Raw genomic sequence first — 24,057 nt, 5'->3', positions numbered from 1 at the left:
CAGCAGGTTATCAGAGGTGATGTCAAGGCACATAAAACAAATTAAAATAAAAGTTTTCCTAGTGCCAGATGCTGGAAATAGTAAAATATTTATCATTCTCATGGGCTGGTGCTCAGCCAGCAGTCACAAAAATCTGAATTATACTTAGTGCATGTTATGGGTTCAGTGCTGTTTTGCTAGAAAGGAAAATGAGATTCTTCAAGATTTCAGTGAAAATGTGATTCTGCAGTATTTCCTGCCTAATGTAGTACAATACCACATATATTTGTGATGTGTAGCATTCCCCAATTTATTACTGGAGGGTAGTGTTCAAGATGCCAGAACAGTATGACAACAGATATAGTGACCATATTTATATTGACTTTGTAGCAGTGAGAAAGAAGGTTCCACTGGATCAATGCTGGACTGCGTTGGAGTTGTGGTACAGGACTTTTTTTGGGCAATCATTCTGTTAATTTAAGGTCATTGGTCCGGAGAAACTACAAGAAGCTGAATAGGTATAAAATACATTATTTTATATCACCTGTTCTCTTTCTTTATTGTGTATTGAAAATTTTAAAATGTGACTAGTCTCCTATCAAATAGGACCAGGTTAAAAGAAATTCCACAACTTAAGACTCAAAAAAACCACAAAATACTGGTACAGTAATTTTCAGACAGTGAGGAACCAAACAGTCTTTGGCTTTTGTCTTAAATGATTTTAATTCTGGTTTTACCCTTTTTATAATTAATGGGGATTATGCATGAAACATACAGTTGGTTTTGTAGCAGTTTTAATTTGGATCACACTTGATTAAATGCTACTTGTATGTCATACAACAGAGTGGTTTTCATCTCAGAAGAAAAAGTCCAAACTTCTGCCCATTATGTTTACCAGCATTTTCATGATGCCAACAGGTGATGGAGAGGCTTATTTCCATGACTTTGAAGTCCAAAAGCAAAACTATGACCCTTAAATAGCTACAAAGCAAACACATGAAGTCCTCCGAGAGGCAACTGGGTGTCACAATTGCTGTATCTATCCCAAGTTAAACCATCCTCCCCTTCAGTTAAAGTAAAGAAATAAAATGGCTATTGAAAGATCAACACACACATGGAATCCTTAAATTAACATGCTCAGAATGGCAGTGAGCTAGTCTATGCTTCATCTTCTCATAGACCTTTTCCTGCATATCATGTAGCTAGCAGTTTGAAAGAGTTTATCATGAAAATCCAGTGTGCATATGGGAATGATGCTTCAGACAGGCATGAAAGAAAATAAAATGACAATTTGTGCATGAGCTCATAATTATGTACAATGTTTATTTTTATCTAAAGATATCAAAGATGTTTTCATATCTGAACTTTTTCTGTTTTATTCAAGCTAGCTTTAGCAAAACAAAATGATTATGAAGCCCATTAATCTTCATTTTTCACACTGTGATTCATTTTACAGAACTGGAAGCTACAGAAATGGAAGCATCCACATCTTTGTCTGCCACTATGATATTGAAATGTAATGCAGATTGAAAATTAAATACAATAGCTAAGATAGTGGTTCTAATAACCCGGAAATTTATAAATAAATAGACTTAGATTGATGTAAGAGGAAAAAATCTGATTCCAAAATAACACAAGATAGTGTAATACTTGTATACAAAGGTCTTATGTTGACTAGGATTTTCTAAAGCTTTACACTTGTTTCTCAAATCTCTTTAAATGTATGTGAATTAGAACTGATACTTTCTGTACAGTCTTATATCTTAGGTTTTAAACAGCAGGCTGTAAACTGTTGTAGATTGTATTTGTAGCAGTATTTCTTAACATCCTTTGTATAGCTATACAAGAACGGCAAGACAATAGAGAATTTGGCTCAGTATATTGAATAAATGTACTCTTTTCTTAACTCAATATATAAATTCCATGAAATCCATACCCTTATCCAATAATACCATAAAATCACAGAATATCCAAGTTGGAAGGGAGCAAAAGGATCATCAAGTCCAACTTCAGTGTCCACACAGGACCACACAAAAATCAGGCCATGTGTCTGAGAGCATTGTCCAAATGCTTCTTGAACTCCAGCAGGCTCAGGGCTGTGACCACTGCACACCCAGATGTCCCCTGTCCCAGCTCCATGCCGTTCCCTCGGGTCCTGTCGCTGTCCCCAGAGAGCAGAGCTCAGCGCCTGCCCCTCCGCTCCCCTGTGAGGGAGCTGCAGGCCGCCATGAGGCCTCCCCTCAGCCTGCTCTGGGCTGGGCCGGGCTGAACAAACCAAGGGACCTCAGCCACTCTTCATATGTCTTGCCCTCTAGACCCTTTTCCATCTTTGTTGCCCTCCTTTGGACACTCTAACAGTTTTATATCTTTCTTATACTGTGGTACCCAAAACTGCCCACAATACTTGAGGTGAGGCTGCACCAGTGCAGAGCAGAGCAGGACAGTCCCATCCCTTGACCAGATAGCAATGCTGTGCCTGATGCACCCCAGGATAAGGTTGGCTGTCCTGTCTGCCAAGGCATACTGCTGGCTCATGTTCAGCTTGCTGTTGATCAAAACCCCCAGATCTCGTTATGCAGGGGTTCTCTCCAGCATCTTGTTCATCAGTCAGTACATATAACCAGGGTTGCCCCTTCCCAGGTGCAGAATCTGGCACTTGCTCTTGTTAAACTTTGTATTGTTGGTGATTGTCCAGCTGTCTAATCTGTCCAGATCTCACTGCAAGGCCTCACCACCCTTGATGGAGTCAGCAGCTCCACTCAGTTGGGTATTGTTTGCAAAGTTGCTCAAAAGCCCTTCATGTCCTTCATACAAACTGTTTATGAAAACATTGAAGAGGACTGATCCTAAAATGGAGCCCCAGGGAACCCCACTAGTGACAGGTTGCCAGCCTGATGTAACCCCATTTACAAGAACCCTCTGTGCCTGATCTATCAGCCAATTGTTCACCCATCTTACTATGCTTTTATCTAACTGTATTCTGGTCATTTTGTCCAGAAGGATACTGTGAGAGGGTATCAGAAGCTTTACTGAAATCCAGGAAGATTAACCTCCTGGCTTCCTTTGGTCAACTAGCTGGGTGATATTTTCATAGAAGGAAATTAAGTCTGTTAGACATAACCTTCCCCTAGTGAACCCATTTTGGCTCTTAACAATGACCACGTTGTCCTTTACATGTCTTTCAGTAAGTCCCAGAATAACTTCCGTAATTTTACCAGGCATTGAAGTGAGACTGACAGGCCTGTAATTGCCAGGATCTTCTTTCTTGCCCCTGTTTAATATAAAATTAAATGTTGTGATATTTTATGAAGAATTTTTGTATTCTGTTTTGCTTTGCTAGTATGAATTATTATCTTTGAAAATAACAAAAGAATATTACTTCCATTTTTACAGCAGGAGAAAAGGAATGATTTTCCACTTTGGAAAGGTTTGTGTTTTGCAGTGGGTGTAGAATAGCTGGTTAGGATTCAGAAAATCACTGGTTCAGAAATAACCTGAGTGCGTACCTTCATGTAACTGAATAAGGGGTTTTTTTGCATCTTTTAACTTGTATTTTTAATGTAATGTTTCTGTATCCCATCTGTCTGCCCACCAGCCCTCCCCCAAAAACAAGCAGACAAACCAGCCTTGCTTGCTTTTGTCAAAATTCAGATCAAATTATTTTAAAACATCAATTTAATCTGATATTGGTAGAAAACTAGATCAAGGTGTATTTTAAATTTGGTATTTTCACAATTAAGTTCACAATCTTGTCATAAAATTTCAGGCTATTAGGAAAATCAGGTGATTTTTCTGAAGTATTATTAAAAAAATAAATAAACTGGGGGATGGACCATGAACTTTTGACATGCTTTTATTATCTGTTAGCAATTACTGGATGTATTCAATAGGAACTTTGCATCTTTTGTTTTGATTAGGAAAGCATTAACATACTTAACTCATGTGAGAGCCTGTAAGACCTTTGGATACGTCAAAAGCTTTTCAAATTGGCTCTGCTGCTGGCAGCTAGCAAAGGTGGATTGGAATCATGTCTGAGTGCCTCTGTTCCTTACTTTCAGAGAGATCCCAGAGGAAGGTGCTTGGTAATTGCTCACTCACTCTGAGAGCTTTCTCTTCATTATAGAATAAATAAATGAATAAAAGTGAAAGAGGAAATTGCACCATTTGCTAAGTAGACCAGGCACTACTTCATAATTGTTCAGCAGAGAAGAGGGTGAACCAAATCCTGTGCCTAAACTATGCAAGCACAAGAAAAGAAAATAAGGAAGCTTCTGTATCTGTGATGTAGGCAACAGTTCTTCACCTATGTGCTCTTCCCCTTTGTAGAGTCATTTCATTGATCAACTTGAAAAAAAGGCTAGAACAGAACAGGCTTTTATCTAAACTATGAGCTACACTTCATAATACATATGAACTACATATATACACAGAATGTGTAAATCTGCTACAGTTCTCTTTTTGTAAATTAGTACGTATGAGAGGTGCTTATCTGTGAATTTTATTATGAAAGAGATGTAAGGAATGTATAAATGCCAGCTGAGATGGACACACACTGCCTAAATCTAATGGTAATTTTATTTCACATTAATTTTTGTTTCTTAATTTACTTAGTTTACTCTAGCAGTGTATGATAGAGTAGCAGGGACCAATGCATTCCATAAAGGGGTGTTTTGGCCATTCTGAAAAGTAGAGTACCAAAAGAGAGGCCACCCATGTAATGAAGACCCCAGGCAGCATCAGAGGAAAATGCTGAGGTAGAATTAATGTACCATTTGCTGTCTGGGAAAGGGAAAATCACAGGATACTACTCCTGTTCTTTTTAAGACTGTGTCAGGTGCCTTGTTGTGAAGTAGATGTGGCAGGGTGACTCAAGGATCTCCTTTCAAGCCAATCAGGATAAGTTTGGGAAGAGAGAGCAGCATCTAATTTGCTGCCTTCCTAATAAAAAGATGTGAAAGAGAAGAGCAATTGTCTGCTGGGCTGACAGAGGAACAGGCAAGAGAACTCTACAGGTGCACAGGAGTGTAGAAAAAACGTCATGTTCACACTGTTGCCTGACAGCAGAAACAAGGGTATTGGACCGAAGATTTTGTAGTGGACAAGGTTGAATGGAAACATTTTAAAAGTCAGCTAGATAAGCCCACTCAAGGCTACAGCCTGCTTCATGATCTGTGATGCAAATAGACACTTTGCTTCACTATTCGTTTGGATTAGAATAGCAGGGTTGAACTGAGTTTGAAGTCTGTTTTGTTTCAGGCCCCTTAGTGTTATGTTATTTTAAAATTTATTTCTCAGCTTTCTTCTTATAACATTTACAACTACTAGATTTATGATTTGAATATGGAGGGAAAGAATCATACTATTTTTCCCAGTGTTAGATTAGACAGCATGCTAATCAGTAAGTTTCACCGACAGGCTGTTTCCTGAAATTGCTGGGGTTCTGTGCTGATCTAGGAATCTAATCTCACCTGAAGATTAAAGCCTAAACAAATCAGTAACAGTAAGCGTAGAAACAAGAATACTTCTTTATTTGCACAGTGATCATTGAATGGTATGTTGGTACCAGGATGACACTGGATAAAAGGGACATTTAAGGTACCTCTGAGGATTTGGATGAAACAATAACAGGACATTCGGTTAAAATACTCATGCTTTTCTGCCATCTCTCCAACATCTTTCTACTTTTGGCAGTATATCATTTGTAATGATTTGTCAGTTTCCCCTTTTCTGATGTCTCAGATATCTCTGACTGAAGTATGTAAATTAAAATAAAAACAGATGCAGAACAGTCATAAAGAATAGAGGGAAAGCAAAATTACAAGTAGCTGCAAAGGTTTTGCATGTTACTGTCTTGTAAATGGAGCTTACTAGAACTGGAGGGATGGGAAGTATGGGAATTCCATTAACTGCTTCAGTTTAGTCAACCATTGTAACATAACGCATTACTACTTTGTTTTGCCAGTGCTGCTCTATAGGTGGAATCTTCTGACTTTCTGAGTACAACCAGATGGAGGTCTTTGCTCATACTCACCCATTGCAGGAAGCCTTCCTAAGTTTCACATTTACCATCCTGTTTCATGCAGAATCTAATCATTGGAAGCAGAATAAAATCTGAAATTTTACACAATTTACACAAAATTTTGTGAGTACTGTATGAAAAAATAGGTAGTATTTCTGCTTTGGTTTTGCCAGTAATATTCACTAATTCATATTTTTAAATATACTATCTTGCATGAAATTATACTGCTCTGTGGGGAATACACTCTTGACAGAAATATGGTGTTATTATTCAGCTCACAACACTTAAAAATATGACTATAACTAGTGCACAAACAGTAACAGTGGTAGTATTTTTATGTGTCCATATAGTGAGTTTTGTTTCTTAAAATATATTATGACACTCCTAATGTATTTCATCTTGAAATCTCAAACTATTATTACTTGTATTACATCCAGTCACGTAACAATCCTAAAGCATTATTAGTTCCCAATGATGTGAAGTCAACTGCTTATATAAACAGCCTGTTATATATTGTACAAAGAAAACAACATCCTAAGAGTTGTTTCTGATGGAGTACAAGACATTAAAATGCTGCTAGATGATATCCCAGCTTGGGTTTAAAGAATTAATGAAGAACAAATGTTCTAACTGACATGTAAGCATGAAATTCTCTCTGTGGGTTGACCTTCATTCTTCTGCAGTTAGTTAATGAGGATTTTCTTTGTTATCTTTCTTGCTGAAGAACCTCAGGGCCTTGTATCATTATTGAATGAACACAATGTCACCTCAGCTGGCAGAAATGTTTTGTCTTTTGTCACGAAAAGAAGTTTCCTCATGTCAGCTGGTGAAAGCACAACACAGAAACAAGCAATTGAGACCAGACATTTCAATTCAGCTAAGTTAGCCCAGTGGAGATGTTTAACCTGCTGCAGTTGTTCTGATCAGAATATTTAGGCTTCATTACTGTACGATTCTTGCACCTTCTTCTGAAGTTTGCAAGCATTGTTACAAATTAATGATAAACAAAAGCATTTTATCTGGAGAACTGCTCACAATATTCCCCTTTTAACAATTATTTACCATTTGTTGCAGAACAGTATGTGTTGTTTTTTTTTGTTGTTGTTGTTTTTTAAAGAAAAAGCAGCTTAACAGCTGCTTTTCATCTGATTCAAAACAACAAGTAACTATCAGTGGATCTTGTAAGGTGGGGATCACAGAATCACAGAATTGAAGGGGTTGGAAGGGACCTCGAAGGTCCACCTCCCCCGCCAAAAGCAGGTTTCTTAGAGCAGGCTGCCCAGGTAGGCGTCCAGACGGGCCTTGAATATCTCCAGAGAAGGAGGCTCCACAACCTCCCTGTGCAGCCTGCTCCAGTGCTCCGTCACCCTCACTGTGATGGAATCACATCTGCTCAGTGTACCGGAGCTGTTACTTTGAGCTTTCCTGTGTGCTCTATCATATTAAGCAGAGCTATATAGTGGGTGGAATGACGATTGCAAGTTTCGCCCAATGTGAGCCTATTAATTGGGGTTTCCCCCAAATACTCACACAGTTTCTCCATTACTCAGTATACCCATGTTCATCCTACGTGGCAGAAAAGACAAAGAAAAATAAAATAGAGTGAACCTTCTGTTCACTTCACAAACAACATGTCTGTACTTAAAAATGGCACAGGGAAAGGGAAAGAAGACATTAGTTAAAAACAGTGTAAGAAAATTTTATTCATGAATTTTTCATCTAGGTTTATTACATGCAAGATAGCTGCTGTGGGACCTGATCATTGACACAGCGAGGATCTCTGAAAGAAGTACCAGATGTACAGATAGCAAGATGTTACTGTGAAGAAGAATATCCCATTATAGTCCATATCATAAGGTAATGAGCAACAGCAAATGAAATCTGAAATTATTTGATGCTTTCAGAGGTTTTGGCATGTTGCACTTTGCCTTATAGCCACTTCCCCTTTTTTTGAGGTAAGAATACTTGCCCCAGAATTAGAAAAACAAATTACCTTGAATCTCATTTGTTATTAATGTATAGTGGAAGGGAAGGGCATTTGTGAGGGTTTGTTATCCCAGTATTCAGCTTATCCTCAATTCTGTAAATGGCATTTTTGAGTTGACAGGCACATATGTTTTGTTAAAGTCATTAAAATAATGTTGTATTAAATACTTATCTAACGTAAGTCAAGTACAACTGTGTTACCTTCTGGTTATTAGGATACATATGTCTAATATACATTCATTTTGGAGTCCCTTAGGGGACAGCCTTGTTATTAATACAGCAGAGAACAGCTGAATGAGCATATGGTTTATTAAGACATGCTTATATTAATTATATGTGGATACTATTCAAAAGGGTCACTGGTCTATAACTGAAAGACCATAGTGATCACTACTTTGAACCTCAGAGCTCAATGGGATTACTCTTGATCTGATCTGTTTGTCTTTGACTGGAAAAAATCATTAGATTTGTGTCTTATGTTGAAAATTAATGAAACACTTAAGAGTTGACTGCCATAAAAAAACAATTAATTAATATGCAAAATTGAATGAAATTTTGAAGGCATCATGAAGTTGCACGTCAGAAGGTCTAGAGCTCACGTGTCTGTACAATTTGTTATGCAGCAATCTGAACCATGATGAGACCTAACATACATAATAAAGCAGAATACTAATTGCAGTTCAAAATTTAAAAAACATTAAAGTCATGTCTGCATAGCTTCCAATCGTCATATTGCTCAACTGATTTGTTTATTGAATATAGCAATTCCCCCTCTGTTGCTTAACACCAGTTAACACTTAAAATGATCTTTTATGTTTAAAGCTGTTTTTCATTCCAGGAGCTGATGCAGTACACACGGTGTCCTGCAATGCACCATTTCAACTTTCAGTGGAGTGGCAGGCAGAAGACTGTATGAGCCTGAAAATAAAATTTATATGGATTTAAGCTTTGAGAAGACCCAGTGCAGGAGAAGCTCAGGACTGTTCAGTTTTATATTTCTTCCTCTAATTTTAAAGCCCTGATTCCAGAAAAGGTGCAGTCAATGTCTAAAACCTAAAATCACACAAGCCATGTTTGCATTACTCAACTTATGACAAGTTTAGCGTGTCTGTGATACTGCAGAAACAGAAAAGCTGCATTTTGCCTTTTCTGTTACTTGGCTCCTTAGTTTGTGGCTGTTTTTTTGCACAGTATACATCTTCAGGAAAAAAAAAAAAAAAAAAAAAAAAAAAAAAAGCACTGTGAGAAAAGAGTTTTTCATTAATATTTTGAACTGTGAATACAAAAAGAATGACATACTGGATACTTTATTGTGTTAGCAGAATCTGAAAATCTAAAAATATGAGTTAGGCCCTAGAACTCTGAAAGTAAAACAGTACTGTAAATACAGTCACTTAATATTTTTTTCTACAGTTCATTTTTATTTACATTTGAAGAAAACTCAGGTGTACTTCTCAGTATTTGTTCAAAAACATTAGGGGAGGATCTGTTCATAAGCTCCATTTGAAGCCCTACACTCATCATGTAGTCAGTCATGTGGCATTAAAGCATGAATATAAACTCTGCTGTGAGATATGTCAGAACAAAAGTATTTACAAATGTACAGAAGTAAAAACGATGTAAATACTTCTGTATTTCTGTTTCAGCTAAAAATCTTCCTGGAATGTTCAGTGCCTGCATGGCAGGTAGTCAGGAAGGCAGCATGGCCCTGGGGTTTTCTGCTGGGAGCAATGCCCTTTGTGCTACTTCCCAAGGCCTCCATTTCGCAGCTGTAAACAGAGATGGCACAGACCCTCTGTATATGTTTTGAACCTAACATAAAGAACTATGGGCTTTTGACTTGAAGGGTTTCATAGTTATCAAAAAAACACTGAAGCATTTTAAATCTCTCCAATCTCTTTTGAGAAGTATTTTCAGGAAATCTAAACCCTAAAGCAACAATGAAACATAATTCCAATTTACAAATACATAGTTCTTCTCAAAAGTGGTCAAGTTCACCTATAAGTTTATACACAAAACAGAAATCTGCAATAGTGTTTTATTGTACTATTTCAGAGATGACAAGAAAAACTAAAACAACTCTTCTTTTGGCTGGGAAACAAACAAGCCGCAGGTGTCTGAGGGGAGGGACAACAAGCAGTGTTTTATTAGTGTGAAACAGCAGGTGCTCAGAGTTAAGCTGTACAGTTCTTTATATAACTGTTTGGTAGCAAATCAACAAATGTGTTTTTATCTTCAGGTGATAAAAGATCAAGCCTGGGTCACTTTTATCACTCTTCTCAAAACATGAGGGTAATAGCAAGAGGGCAGGCCTGGCTCTTGGGTCCTAGCTATGGCTGCTGCCCCTTAGTTTGGTGCTGGGGCCAGCCCTGGCCTGTGTTGTGCCTCTCCTTGCTCCAGGCCTGGTCTCTCCTGGGCTCTTCAGAGCTGTGGCTTGTATCTGAAATGCTTCTTCACTGGTAAGATATCTGTTTGAGAAGGACATCAACTGAAATGTTGGCTTGGCTTTGCTGATCTGGGTAGATAATGCACTTCCTGGGTTAACATGAGGCTGTTTGGGGCCTGAGTGGGGGAGGGAGGTTACTGCACCTCACAGCACAAGCATGTCGCTGTGGCATCAGCAGTGTTTAAGAGACATCAAGATTGAAATGGTAAGTTTAAATGTGTCTTTAGTATTGTCTGGCTTATTTGTGGGAATGATTAATAGCAGAAAAAAATATGTTGGGGGCTGATAAGTACAGAAGGAGCAAATCACAGAAGAGAGAGGACATTCTCCTTGCAGCCAAATAGAAATCCCCCCAAACCCAGAGAAAATGCTGTGGTGACCCCAGTGTGCTCATCCACACTGCTGTAGGTTGGAACTGCTCTGCCAGCCCTAGGCAGGCACTGTTTTCTCCTCTGGGCTCCTTTTCTTTCCTGAAACTGGGTGCTGAGAGGGTGGTAGTGACCCTCAGGCCTGGCTACTCAACACAGCCTGTAAGGTGCTGTGCTTCAAGTCTTTGTTCTTGTGTAGTCTAAGTGATCAGCTTACATACAGCTCTTTTCCTTTATTTTTTTATTTTATTTTTTTTTTTTTTAACCTTTAAAACCAGAGAAGCATTTTACAGTGAGGATAGTCTTTAGAACTACGAAGAAGCTGTAGTAGTTATAAAGACATGTTTTCTACAGTTTCCTATTTTTAGCACGTAGTTTCTTAAAACTAAACTTAGCAGCTGATCTAATTTATTTATTTGATTCTTTTAGTAATAGAACATTAATACATCAAAGATTAAGGAAAATATGGTAAAGTATTTTCTGGTCTTACAAAGTATTCCTCTGATTTTAATAATTCCCTTTTAGGGGAGGAACTAAAGGTGTTCTATTTCTATATGTATTTGTGATATAGATCTGTGTGAACTTCCTTGATGTGTCCAATTCTTTCATCCGCTACTTGTAAGCAACAAACAGACGCAATGATGGAGGGTGTTTATAACTCGCATGTTCAGAGACAATAGTTCATTGCTGGTATTAAGAGAATCTCTTTTTTCCCCTCAATGCAGCAGATAAAGCAGCTGCTTTTGTGGGGGTAACCACAGCCAGAATGCAGTTTGTCCCATTTGAAATGGAGCTGTGGGTAAGAATAGGTTCCTTCCCTCAGGCTGCTATGGGATGACTTAAGGTTTGCCTGTATGAAAACACATCTCTTGCTTTGAATGGTGTAGGGCAGAGGAAGGTGGTAATGATAACCCTCTAAAATTCCTATGCAAGTGTGATTTCTTACATAGCCTGTGGAAGTGTAAGATATAATCATCAAAAGCTTTATGTCAGTAGGATCCTTGAGATCCTTGGTAGGGAATTTTTTAAAAGGAAAATTTTATTAAGTTTTTATCCCTTTCAAGCTAAGCTTTTAGTGATGTTGACTGTAATAGTTTTGGGTATAAAATAAGGGAATTGTTCAGAAAAGCAGAAGTCATAAACTGCTTCTGGTGAGCCAGAATGGTTCTTTATTTGGTAAAGTGTAGTCAAGAGAAAATATGGAGACCTGGTTTATTCAGTTCAAGGAGGCATCTGTTAGTTTTACTGGAAGATGCAAACAGATTTGAAGAATGTTTGGCCATTAAGACTGAATACATATCTCAAACTTCAGATTTGGAACTCTTGGGCTTCTATTTGTGAAGTTTTTTCCTAAACTAATTAGTAAACACTGCTGGTGTTTTGACATATATTAAGCATCCTGGAGGTTGGAAAACAAAGCTTCAAGATGATGCTGTGGTTGGCAAAGAACTGAAATATTCTGACACTTTTAATCTGAAAATACTTGAAATGTAACAAGCTGAGTATTTGAAAATTGACACAGTTCCACAAAGTTTTAATAGCAAAAGAGCCAGGTGTTGTACTTTAATCACACTAGAAGTAGCAGCTGATGCATAGTGCAACAGCAATAATTTGGAGCTAGAAGCTTACAAATAATCTAGCTACAAATTATATTGTCAAGGGAATCCAAATACTTTGTAATATATTCTAATACATATTAATTTCAGAGCCCTATAGGGGACAGTCTTGTTATTAATACACAGAGGAACAGATGTGATAGCATATGGTTTACCAACTTGTATTTATGTTAATTCTATGTAAATAGGATTTTAATAAGGTAACATTAGTCTATAGCTTCAGTTTCATAACATCTTTATTCTTAAAAGATGATAATGGGATCATCTAAACAGGGGTCTGGGATCATCAAAAAGGTTAGTTGAAAGAGTTTCTTTTAAGTAAGATGTTTAAGTGGGTAAAATTTTTGAACCTTTTTTATCACCTCAAAAACAAAACAACTTAGAGCTTCAGTGGCAACACTAAATTGGAATTATTTTATTTACTAACACTTCTTTAAAAACAAACAAAAACCCAACTGCCTGACATCTACTTTTGATGATCTTAAATTCTCATCTATTCTATGTTGATTGTTTGCAAGTTCAACTTCCATGTAGCTGCCTTGGAAAAGCTTGCAAAAGTTCAGAGCATCCTAGAAAATTTCCAGTAGTGCCTTAGCTCTGATGTCTATTGAGATTGCTGTGCAACCCACCTACTGTCCTCAGCTGGAAAAGCTGTGAATGCAGTTGTGAGTCGGTTTGGGCTTCTCAGAAGCTTTCGCCAGGGCAAATTTTTTAAATTGTCCTCCCAGGTGCTGCTAGGAGTCATTGCATCACAGTCTCTGATGAGAACAGAGTAAGCATTCCTGCAAGCAGATAATGAAATTCAAGTGCTCATCAGCTCTGTTGCTTCAAAGAACTTTGGAAAACTTTGTATGCTATTAGGAATTCCTCTCCTAAACATTTGAATCAAACTTCCAAAGTACACTAGTTCACTTCAACAGTATTTTCTTTGTGATCACTGAAATTTTCTTCTACCAGCTTCACTAGCCTTAAGGTTACATTACTTGTAACTTTTTATTAATAATTGAAGAGCTGTGCATAGATGTACAATTTAGTTCTCTCCTGTAGTTAAAAACATGGCTTTTTCTTTCAAGGAAAGATATGTAAATTTTTTTTAAAGAATTTCTCATGTACAGAGCTGTAGGTTTTCTTTTTCTTTGTTTTGTTTGGGGTAGATGGAGAGTGTCTAAACAAAACTTTCATAAGCTCAAATAAAAATAAAATTTATAAAGGAGTATAGCAAAACTTTTTATAGGTATGTCAGAAATAGTTCAATCTTCAAGTTTAATCTTCATTTTATTTCTTCCAAGAGAATTAAGGAATTTGATTATAATACCCTGTATCAGTTGTCCGCTTATGTTTTAAGTGAACCAATAGTAGGGTTTTGAATTGTAGCTGTTGGGAAAAATACTGATAGAAACAAACCTTTACTGGATATGCTGTTGAGAACTTAGAATAGTTCTCCCTTTCTGTTCTCTTCCTCCCTAAGAATTGCGTGTATTGTAGCACTCAGAAATTGACTCCCCCACCAGGTTTAAGTTCTGTGTTGGGTTACTGGAGATGCTGTACAAGTGCTATGCTTCTGGCCATCTCTCCTGACTCGACATGCAGCAAGACCATGTGGAACTTCCAATGAAGGGGGGTGGGTGCTGCCTTGATTGGAGTGGTTAGCTGTGTGCCTGCAGCAGATGTGTGCATTCCTGACTGTGCTAGTTGCTTTCTAGCTTAGGAAAAACTTTGCCTGGTAAAGATCAGTTCATCATGCTGGAGGACTCTTGTCTTGCATTGGAATTTTCATTGACTGCTCTGGGGCTTTGAAATGGTGCTAATAGGATTTGTGGTGTCTTGCATATGTATATGCTACTTTTGGTCACAGAGATGGCAGATGCACAAGCCTTGGTTGCATTGTATGCTTTTGTTACTTAGTACAAGTGTTTCTAAAGCAAATGGCCTTTTGGCAACTGTAGAAGGCCTTACACAAAGCCAAATTCAGTTCCATTCAATCTATTCATTAATGTCTTTACCACGTAATGTTGATTGTTCTAATGGTTCACTTTATTTTTTTAAAGCTCTGCTACTATGATCTTGTAAGCAGTAGCACATAGTAATCTGTGTGAGAATGTTTGGAAACAGCAATTAAGCATTTGGATAACAGATTATGGATACAGCACTTTAGGGAGACAATTAAAATATTTTGATTTTTATTCCCTCGTTAAATAGTTTTCACACTGTTTCAGCTGAAACAAAACAATCCCCAGATTTGTATTATTTTGCTTTGTCTGCTTTGATAATAAACTATGTATCAAGTGGCCAGTAAGCAGCATTTCCTCTCTTCCTGTGAGCTATGTCTTTTGCTCACAGTGAGAAACACTGGAGATTCATAATCCACCCAAAGCGAAACGACAGGTTGTGTCATCATCGGCAGAGGGATATCAGATCCTATATCTTTACCTGACAAGAGGTGGCAATTTAATCTGACAAGCTTTCTGCCAATGAGGACAGCTTTAGGAGTTCAACTGCCTTGGCAAAGATTTGACATGTCATTGAGGGATGTTGTGCAGAAGCTTGACAATAAACTGGAACTTTCAATGCATTTTAGGATTGCTGTAAGAATTTATTAGAAATCACTCAAATTATTTTATTCCTCCAGAAATGTGTTTTCTCTGCTGATATGTGATGTTTAATGTGTAGTGCACGTTTAAAAACTTGTTTTCTGATGTTGTAGAACAAATCTATTATAATGCACATGAAATGTCAAGGAATTCAATTAAATGCATGTAAAATAAACTGTGTCCACTTGTCTGATTTGACAATGCTTTGCTTCATGTTATTGCTTTCTTCAGAGCATTTGGAGATGTATATTATTAATATAGGATCAGTGTGGTGCTGTAAATTTAATTATAGAAGTAGATGAGCTCTTGGATATTTCCAAGCATGGAGCGAACATCTATGCTCTCTCCTCTTGGAGCAAAGAGCAGCCTTCTGGAGTTAAAGGAGTCTGGAGCAGAGCTTGCAGCCTGCTTGTTGGCAAGGCTGTTTTTTGCAGTGTCCTTAACTCTGCCACCATCTAAACACAAAGTTTGGAGTTGCTTTCCTTAAAAAAAAGTTTTGATATCAAGTCAAATCAAAAACTATCTAGTATGAAGCTGATGTTTTCAAGCTTGGTCTGGACACTTCTTTGAGGTGTTGGGATTGGGGTGTTTATAATCCTAAATGATACACCAGCCCTGATAGCAATGCATCACTCTGGGATGTGTTGACAAATGCTACCTGGAAAACTATTAGTTATGATCGCATGGAATTTATGGAGTGAACTTAAGATTGAGAGAGATGTGTAAGAAGACTGAAGGATCTGCTAGAGTGTGTTTTCAACAAGTGTTCTAGGACATGATATATTAGAGCCTTTTTGAATTATTTCCCTGTTAGCTCTTGATAATCCTTGCAGAAAGATACTTAATATACCTATCTTTTCTAATGCAGATGTCTTAATTTCTAAGTAGATAGTTTTCTGTTAACATGAAATCTCAAATTACTGTGCTGTAGCTTGAAAATATCCCTGATCACTAATGAAAGTTATCATACTTATTGCCACATGCGTTGTGAATCTAGCTAAGGTAGATGTCTTGGCCCAACTGTCCGTAATAGTGCTTGGAGAGGTTTCTGTCAATATTAACATGGGTCACAATGCCACCATTCCAAGTGTTGCTTCTAATGACTACTTTTAGTTGAAAGGCAAGTGAGTTAAAAGACAGCTTCTGTTCCAGTGTACAGTAAAACTTGGTGCATGTGAAGTCCAGGAAAATCCAATGGTGGTGTGAAGCTGGTGTAGTCTGTTCTATTACATCCCTTTTATTCTGGTAGTACAGAGAATGAACTGACCTTGCCAGCTAATAAAAAGCTGAAGACACCTCCAGAGAGTCTTTACAATGAGTTTCAAATGCATTACAGCTAATTAGAAAACTGAGGTCAATCAGGGTGTTACTGGTGGCCAAAGCAAGTCTGGTAGAGTCAGAGTGAGCTGTGCTCAGGCTGAACCTCCTTTTTTCAAAGTAGTTATTTTTTATTTTTATTTCCTGTCTTTGCTCCTACTGCAGGCTGTGCATAGCTGCAATTTATTGCTAATTATTCACTTAACCTCTCCTTTTGGCATATTTCTGGCATGTGGTGACATCACTATTCTAATAATATTTTAATTAAGTGTACTTCATGGCCATTAAAAGCATTTTCAAGCAGCTGGGATATCACTGGGTAAAGAGGCTTGAAGAGGAATCCAGTTGCATAGGGTACTTAGTACTTGTAATGACAACCCCCTTCAATATCATAACATTGCTTGAACAGTGAGTAATATCTGTGAAGTGATAACAGATCCAAGGTAGTTTAGGGGACTTGGGATGTACTTAACTTTATGACAGGCCTAATATCTTTTTTTCCTCTCAACTCTTAGGGTAGTTGCCATGTCATAACGTAGAGAGCAATTGAACTGCAGAGAGGGAGCTCTGTCCAAAGCCAAGCCATGCTAGATGGGATTCCTGTTTAGACAATGAGCAAGAACATCCTGTGGTAGGTGTAGTATTGTTAGAGCATTCTCTTAATAGAGCACAGAACAGAAGTGTCACTATATCATACTGTTTTGTCCAACTCGCTATTGTAAAAATGCATATATTACAATAAAGCTATAGACTACAGGGTTTTTGATAAGTCCAAAGGGTATTTCGAACAAATTGGTGGGAGGCAGGTAAGAGTAACTTGGGTTTAGTGTAACAAAAATGAAGTGGGCTTCTCAGAGACCAGTCTCACTGTTCTGGCTGTGTTTTCACGTGCCTGGTTCTGCCTGCAGAGCTCCCCAGTGGCTCCCAGCCTGCAGTCATCCCCCTACTAGAGGGGGTTGGTGAGCTGTGGCATGTGAGAGCTGGTTATGCAGAGAGCTACTCTGGGAAGTGCATTGTTCAAGCTGTCTTATCCACCTTTTTGCTCTTTATTTGTTTCTCTCCCCTGCTGCTTCAGGGGGATCAGCTGCATGTTGCCAATTAGGCTCATCAGCATTGTCAATAACAGATGTGGAGCTCCTGGTAATCCCCCACCCTTGTTAGTGGGCTGCGAGGGCTTCTGGCTGTTTGTGATGAGATTTAACCCTTATCCCCCTACAGGGAGCCAAGCCACTCTGTCAAAGACCAGGAGTAAGGTTTTGTGTGTTCCGTGTTTTAAGGGTTCTTTTATCTCCATCGTAGCCCCAGTAGGTTTGATTAGGCTCTGTTTTTATCTATGGGTTTCAGCTTGTGGGGAAATGTAATTAATTTCAACACAGATCAATGTGAAAAGGATATTTTAAGAACTCAGCTTCAAGCTAAAAGTAGTAGCACAAAGTTTCATTACCTGTCAAGCAGATTACTTGGGTATGTCTTGAAAAGCAAGCTGCAAGCAAAGCTTTTGTGTTACCAGCCTGCATGCCATCACAGGACAAACCTGTAAACATCTTCATTAGAAGACAGGATGCTCAAAGACTCAGCTCTTGCCCTCATACTGTCATCTTTGCTGAGGGCTGCCCCTCAATGCCTGCTCCTTGTTGATTGCAATAGGAGGCGCCTTCAGTGCTTGTGCTGTGGTTGCTTCCCTCCTCCCAAGGGAGAGATGCAGGTCAGGGGGCATGTAACACCTCCTGACTTTGGCAGCCAAGTGGAAATCAAAGCAGTCCAGATCGGATTGTTTTCTTTTCCTGTGAAAATCTGTCCTGCAGGGTATGCCTCTTCTTGAGTACTATTAAGTATGAATACTTCGTGGCATCTCATTATGAGGGGAGGGAGAAGGAATAGTCTGAATGTTCTGCAGAGTCTGAATTGAGTAAGGAGGGGTTGAATAAAGAATCTGCATATGTGTTCTGGCCATTAACTGGGAGGAGAGGGGGGAAATCTCAGCACATTTCTCCTCTAGTTGAGGAGTAAAATTGGAGGCGTGCAGCAATATCAAGTCCGAATTATTGTAATTTAAGACTAATGGTCTTAAAATGGATGTTTAGAGTCTGAAGTTAAGAATTCTTAGGCAACCTCTACAGTATGAGAGACATCTAAGTATTTATGTACATAACACTATAGACCCTTGAAACTATAAAATAAACATGTAAAGAAAACCTCAACTGAGTTTTATGAGCCATTTGCCAGTCTCCAAACGTCAGTGACAGGGCGTAGTGCTAGTGAGCCTAGGTGCCAGGGGCAATATGCCAAGAGCACTGGAAAGCATAGCACAAAATGAGAATTTAAGTTATGCCTCTATCTTCCTTTTTTTTTTTTTTTAATTTAGAAAATAGTATAAGGAAGCTTCCAATACACATGTCAGGAATGGTTTCTCTATATGTATAGAAAATTACATACTGCATCTGAAGCAAGTAAGAACACTTAATGATCTGAAATGAAGCATTGAATAATGGCCCTTAATACATTTAACTATTAGGGTTTTGTGGTTTGGGATCCTTGAAACTGAAGTTAGAATAAAACTAAGCACTCTGCTTTTTTATTGATCACTGCAGTAATTTCTTCAAAGCTGAGAAGAACACCCAAGTTTTAGTTCCACTCAAAATTGTAGTAAGCATTTAAGTATCAATAACAGATGTGCTTCACAACACCATGGCTGATGGATTATTGATTCATAATGAAGTTTTAATCTTTTGCATATTGAGTAAATTATGAAGCTATTAAATTGATATCACTGCATTTCATCTCATTTGTCATTAGTGAGTTACAAATTATTTAACTTGAATGCTTTGTCAGCAAAGCTTTGAAATTAACATGTACAATGACTTTTTAAAATGAGTTATGAATCACTTAAGAGTCACTGTCAATTGGCACGTGCTTAGTAGATCAAGTTTAAATGCCAACTGTGAGGAGGCTCTAGGTCTGCAGTAGGTAATGTGAATAACTCAGTTGGGCGATATTCTTTGTAACTATGGGTTCATTCTCCATGATGCTTTTTCCATGTTTGTTGTCATACATGTTAGCCCATTGGGACATGCAGTGGACAAGCATTTCTGGTGTGCAAGTAGCTGATCACTGAACAGACACTTCCTTGCTCTCCCCAGGTGCAAAGAGGGAGAGAATTGGAGAGGTAAAAGTAGCAGAGCTCGCAGATTGAGATCCAGACAGTTTACTAAAGCAAAAGAAATACATGCGAGCCCAGCAAACCAAGGAATCCATTCACTGTGTCCCACTGTCAGGCAGGTGTTCAGCTGCTCCCAGGAAAGCAGGGCTCAGCACATGGAACGGCTGCTTGGCAAGACACAGTCACTCTGAATGTGCCCTATCCTTTACCCCAGCTGTTGCTGCCAGCACAGCACCACATGGTTCAGAATGTCCCTGAGGCCACCATGGGCCAGCTGTCCTGGTCCTGTCCCTTCCCTGTTCTGGAGCACCCCTGGCCTCCTCACTGGCAGGGCAGCATGAGGAGCTGCAATGGCCTCAGCTCTGGGGGACACTGCGATAACCAATACATCAGTGTGCTACCAACACAATTTTCATCAAAAGTCAAAAGCATCATACAAGCCTCTGTAAAGAAAACTAACTCTGTCCCAGCCAAAGCTATAACAGTTTTACAGAAAAAATGTACACTGGGGTGGGTGGGCAGGTGTGTAAGCCCTATTGTGTAAGGGGGAAGCACAGAAGATTTTCTTAAAGCTATTAATTCCACTTTTTCATATTAATTTATGTGGGTTCTTCAGATAAAGCTATTATATTCCAGAATTATACCCTGGTTTATTTAGGATTAAATCACAGTTGTTGCATAGCTCTATATGTTTTCTATTTTCTTTTTTATATATGGAAACTGTGTTTTCACTTATTCTGCTACCAGTTCCTGATTTTTATATCTTTGTGTTTCCCATGGCAACAGATTTCTCTGTGACTGAGCAAGTATCATGTTCCTGCTTTGGATATTAGCAGTGTCACTGTTCTAAGGTATGAATACAGAGCTTCAGTCAAAGAAGTGGTGAAAGACATAGAAGGAATTCATTCTCTGATCCTTAATGATATTAAAAAAGAAAAAGGAGATTAAATTGATATGATTTATTATCCATATACAGCATGTAAATGTAGCAGGCTCAGGTAAGACTTTACATAAAAGCAGTTTGCTTATTAGAGCTCTTGTGAAAATTTGAGCCAATAACAACTTGGCTATTTTCTGTTTGCTTTCATGCTTAGCTTGAAGTTACTTCCCTAACACTTGGAAGAAATTTTATGGTATTAACTACATGATATAGAACATCATTCTTTTATTTTCCTAGAAATATCTGGCTTCATTTTGATATTTTTAGGTGACTTCTGTGGAAGGCTGCCCTTTTCTCAGTTTATTCCCATGTGATAAAAGTGTAGGTATGTCCACTAATTCTGTCCTAATCTAAGATTTCCACCTCGTCCCATAAGAGATACATCCCCAAATGTGAGCACACAGTGCTGAAGAGGGCTTTCTTCCAAAAGACATGCTGAAGAAAATGTCCTGTAGTGATTAATTCATCCTTACTTTTCCTAGTTTTTCTTTATGTATAATCCCTCAGGCAGCAAGGGTTAGAAGTTACTGTCTGCTGCAACTTGAAGCATCCGAACAAGTGGCTGCTAGGGCTGGAACAAATGTCTGTCTCCTAATTAGCAGGCAGTCAGAAGCCACAAAACACAAATGCAGAGCTTGACATCCATGGATTTCTGCCTTGATAGAAACATCTATGTCTATGAATGCCTTATCACTGTGATAACTGAGTTCTGAAACATTGGGTTGTGGATAATAATTTGACAATGCTATAGACAACTGTTTGAGTCAAATTCTACTTCAGTTACTCAAAGTGGTGTGATCTGCCAAGCTGGTCTGTCTTCGGTAAGCCATAGGTGCAATTTCTTTACTCTGTGTTCAAGGAAATGAAGGTAGGTAATGTCAAGTTTAAAAATAAAGAAATAAAAACTTGCGTTTATTTTTATGCTTAGTAGAAAAAATTATAGCAGCTCTAATGAAGAGCCAGAACCACATATTAAATCCCTATACAGTACTCTATGACAGTGGTTGACTGGGTTGTGTTTTGAGAACAGCCAATCTTTTGCAGTTTTGCAGCCCTGAACATTGTAAGGATTTTACAACTTGACCATTGAGCCACTTTTTTTATCTTGTAATATCTTCTCCTGCCATTCTTACCTAGCATATTTGTGTTGAAAACACCATTTTATAGCAGTGCTTTATTCCAAAAATGTGAACTTGTTCTTTGTGTCATTTTACCTTATTCTGTCACTTGTAATGTAGAAATTGGAAATCAATGATTTTGACTACACGTGCTTAAGTTCCAGGATATTTCCCAGTTTTTATGTGAATGTACTGTATTTCTCTGATAAGTAACATCCAAATCCATTTGTTTAACACTTTTTGAACAGTTTAGTGTTATTTTTTCCTCCCACCTGCAACTGTGCAGAAACCTATGCCATCTTTAAGCTCTGACATGTTATAGAGATCATATAATTTCAGTAGATTTAGTTAAGCAGGATCAATATTGTTTAAATAATTGTTTTTAACTTAGCCCTTTTGGAAGAAATAAGCTACACTAATTCTTTGCTAATCCTGTTAAATCATTAAATTGAAGAAGAAACTTTATAAAGCTTGGTAGATGGAAGTTAAACGAATTAAATATTTCTATGGTATGGTCACGGAGACATGGGTGTTTGGTATGCTTTTTTTGTTGTTCTTGGTAACCTAAATAGTATCACTTATGAATCGCACATCTTTGTGATGAACCTGATTTCTGTTAGAAATAAAGTTTAGTTTTAACTTCATATATCACTTTTCAGCCACTGGCTTCCCCAGGACTAACTGAATCTCTAACATACGCCTTCCTACGATAAAATAGAGCTCCAGAACTCAATATTCAAGTTTTTTACTGAAATTACTAATGTGTTGAATTTTTCTATAGAGAATCTATCTAACATAGACTGTTTTGGAGCAACTGTGTCATGCTGACTTGTTACTTGGGCTTACTATCTGTTTCACACTTCTTGCATAGATTAAAGACATAATTCAGCTATCTCAATCTATGCATCTAAGTTTGTTTCTGTAAGCATGTAGAGTGATTGTGCAATTTTCAGAGGCTTTCAATGTCCACACAAACTGTTAATATGTAATACAATGTGAATGGAAAATATGAAATGTTCAAAAGTAACTCTAAAAAGCCATACCTGCTGATGTGGATGGACAGTAGTTGTGAAGTACTGTTTTCTGCATACACAGTGTGGATGATCATGTAACATCGATAAGATGAATTTCTGAAGTGGTCTGAAATGCAAACCTTTCCTCCAAGACTTAGTTAATGTAGTGTTTGTTCTTCTGCAGTAAACGGTGATTCAGGTAGGCTTATATACTAAGTCCATAAACAGACCCATCAGGAAGTATAACAACTGTCAGGCAGTAATCACAGCTTGTAGTTGTAGAGTGTTATTTTGCAAAAAAGGGGGGCTAGAAATGGATGTAACCAGCACTGGCCAGCTCTCGTGGTTGCCAAGCATTTATTAATAAAGGGACAAAAATGGTAGGGCTTCTGTTTATCTGGTTATTATTGATATCTAATAGTAATAGCTATTGAGAGAAAAAAACGAATATGGCACAACAGCCCACAGCAACTTTACTTTTAGATAATGTTGTGTGTGTTTGAGAAGGCATGATATTGATAATTCATTGCAATAAGGAAGATGAAAATCCTTGTTTTGGGGATTGTTTTTTATCTCACATGGAAGTCTCAGTATTCACCATCAAAAACCTTTTTGAGGATACTTGGTCTGCTGATCAGATACGTGCAAAATTGTGTGTTGGGGGACAGATAGCTCAAAGAGTAAAATTACGGTAACAGATGTCATTACTTTTTCTGTTCTTTAGTTTCTGATGCAACTTAAATTTGCATCCTTATGAAAACCCAAACCAGACACAACAAGAAAAAATGTTACACCACCACATATTTTGAATTATTCTGGCATGAAATTTCATAGAACAGTTCTCAAACTTGCCTAGTTGTGGTAAGGGTGCTCAAAGTTTTGTTCATCTTTGAATTCCTCTCTGTCATGTTATTAAATAGAAACGAAACAAATATTTGCTGGTTTTGTGGTTAAGTAATCCTAAGAATGGAAGAAAAATCTATCCGCTTTCAATGGCAAATAGGGTAGGGAGATCTCATAGTTGGGCTTAGATTTCTTTTCCAGTAAACTCCTGCAGAACTAGACTGCTGTGTGGAGTCTGACTTCGTTTAATGATGATTAGTTGCTATGAGGAATTTTTCAGAAGCAGTGATACAAAACTTAATTTCGAGCGACTTGGTTACCTTTACCCGGGAGATGGATGCTTAATATTTTAGAGGTGTTTTTTTTTTAAGGAATGTGTACAATTTTAAAGTTGAAGAATGTTGAGTTTTGCTTATGTAAAAGGATTTGGGCACATTAAAACTCCTTGGTCCTGTGTTTAAAAATTCAGCTTTTTATTACAGCCTTTGAACCACTACGTTTATTACAGATTTGAAACATCTTCTATTGCTGTCATACATTAAAAACCTAAGTGTGAAGACTTTAAACTTTTTAGTTCCCATTTTCCAGAAATGCATGTTTAAGCATGTTCAGCTATTTACAAAATCTAGAAGTTTCCATTTCGTTTTTTTCTTACATATAC

General features: G+C 37.8%; 1 protein-coding gene across 4 annotated transcripts in view; it reads left to right on the top strand.

Moving 5' to 3' along the window:
* The first annotated feature begins 10,206 nt into the window (after positions 1 to 10,206).
* TENM2 (teneurin transmembrane protein 2) overlaps positions 10,207 to 24,057 on the top strand; it is a 1,606,114-nt gene continuing 1,592,263 nt past the window's right edge. For 3 of the 4 annotated variants that reach the window (XM_072044660.1, XM_072044658.1, XM_072044657.1), the window contains exons 1-2: positions 10,207 to 10,443; positions 20,269 to 20,333. The gene's annotated coding sequence lies outside the window, so the exon portion shown is untranslated. The remainder of the gene's footprint in view (positions 10,444 to 20,268; positions 20,334 to 24,057) is intronic. The other variant, XM_072044659.1, reaches the window with a different exon arrangement.

The sequence above is a fragment of the Anas platyrhynchos genome, chromosome 14, assembly GCF_047663525.1.
Source record: "Anas platyrhynchos isolate ZD024472 breed Pekin duck chromosome 14, IASCAAS_PekinDuck_T2T, whole genome shotgun sequence".
Classification (NCBI taxonomy): domain Eukaryota; kingdom Metazoa; phylum Chordata; class Aves; order Anseriformes; family Anatidae; genus Anas; species Anas platyrhynchos.
The sequence above is the reverse complement of the archived record's forward strand: the minus strand, read 5'-3'. Positions and strand labels throughout refer to the sequence as shown.